Source organism: Amblyraja radiata, chromosome 29, assembly GCF_010909765.2.
Source record: "Amblyraja radiata isolate CabotCenter1 chromosome 29, sAmbRad1.1.pri, whole genome shotgun sequence".
Classification (NCBI taxonomy): Eukaryota; Metazoa; Chordata; class Chondrichthyes; order Rajiformes; family Rajidae; genus Amblyraja; species Amblyraja radiata.
In genome coordinates, this window is record NC_045984.1 from 5429980 (window position 1) to 5432139 (window position 2160).

Here is a 2160-nt window from a genome sequence, read left to right on the forward strand (position 1 = left end):
ACCAGCAATCTGCAATTCATCTGCCTTTTTTAGTTTAGTTTAGAGAAACAGGCCCTTCATCCCACCGAGTCCACGCCGACCAGCGACCCCCGCACACTAACACTATCCGACACACACCAGGGACAATTTTACATTTATACCAAAGCCAATTAACCTACAAACCTGTACGTCTTTGGAGTGTGGGGCGAAACCGGAGCAACCAGAGAAAACCCATTCAGGACACGGGGACAATAGACAATAGACAATAGCTGTAGGAGTAGGCCATTCGGCCCTTCGAGCCAGCACCGCCATTCAATGTGATCATGGCTGATCACCCCCAATCAGTACCCCGTTCCCGCCTTCTCCCCATATCCCCTGACTCTGCTATTTTTAAGAGCCCTATCTAGCTCTCTCTTGAAAGCATCCAGAGAACACACAAACTCCGCATAAACAGCGCCCGTAGTCAGGATCGAACCCGTGTCTCTGGCGCTGTAAGCGCTGTAATTGGAGCACCCAGAGGAAACCTACGTGGTCACGAGGAGAACGTGTTAGCCTTGCACATTTAGCACCCGAGGTCTTAAGTCTTTGGAGATACAACACAGAAACTGGCCCTTTGGCCCACTGAGTCCGCGTCGACCCCTTACACAAGCACCATCCTACAAACTAGGGACAATTTATAATTTGCAAAAAGGTAATTAACCTACAAACATGCACGTGTTTGGAATGTGGGATGAAACCGGAGCACGCGGAGAAGACCCACGTGGTCACAGGGAAAGCTGGGAAAGTCAGGATCAAACCTGGGACCCTGGCGCTGTAAGGCAGCAACTCTACCGCTCCACCACCGTGCAGCCCCTCTTTTAGATGGAAGAATAACCAGGAAGCATCACTGAGAATCAATGTGGCAAACCAAAGAGAAAGATGTTATCAAAATCTCAATGAAAAGATGGGTTTTAGGAGATTTCAGTGAGAGACTGACTGTGGGGTGGAGGGGAAGAAAGCTGGGAGAGAGGAGGGGGGGGGGGGGGCAGGACAAATCTTTGCTCGTTATAGGTGAGGGAGGGGGGGGAGGTTGACAGGCAGATGGTTGGACATAGGCCAGAGATACAACACATTGGCTCAGCAGTAGAGTTGCTGCCTCATGGCGCCAGGGTATTGAGTTGGGAGGTCTTGTTGCAGTTGTATAAGACGTTGGTGAGGCCGCATTTAGAGTATTATGTTCAGTTCCGGGCACCATGTTAGAGGAAAGATGTTGTCAAGCTGGAAAGGGTACAGAGAAGATTTATGAGGATGTTGCCGGGGCTAGAGGGTCTGAGCTATAGGGAGAGGTTGAGTAGGCTGGGACTCTATTCCTTGGAGCGCAGGAGGATGAGGGGTGATCTTGTTGAGGGATATAAAATCATGAGAGGAATAGATCGGGTAGACGCACAGAGTCTCTTGCCCTGAGTAGGTGAATTGAGAACCAAAGGACACAGGTTTAAGGTGAAGGGGAAACCATTTAATAGGAATCTGAGGGGTAACCTTTTCACACAAAGGCTGGTGGATGTATGGAATGAGGTGCCAGAGGAGGTAGTTGAGGCTGTGACCATCCCGAAGTTTTAGAAATGGTTAGACAGGTACATGGATGGGACAGGTTTGGAGGGATGTGGGCCAAATGCAGGCAGGTGGGACTAGTGTAGCTGGGACATGTTGGCCGGTGTGGGCGAGTTGGGCCGAAGGGCCTGCTTCCACGCTGTATCACTCTATGAATCTACGCTCTGGTTTTACACCACACTCAAAAACATGCAGGTTCAGTGACTTTGGTAAAATTATAAATTGTCCATAGTGCGTAGGAAAGTGCTAGTGTACGGGTATTGCTGGTTGGCGCAGACTCGGTGTGCTGAAGGGCCTGTTTCCGTGCTGCATCTTTAAAGTCTAAAGTCACTAGAGTGATATGTCCACAATGCAAGAAAATGGGATGAGCATAAATTGGCATCTCAGTAGCATGGATGAGTTGGGCTGAACTGCCTGTATCCGTGCTGTATCACTCAATGACTCTCATAGACATGAGGGAAGATAAACAACACAGATCCCAGCCTGGTGGCGGAGAAAGATTTTAAGATTGGAACTGGGGGACCTGGGGTGGAGAGTGTTGCACAGAGCCGTGGCGTGGAATAAACATTTGAGTCGGTTCACTGACTCGCC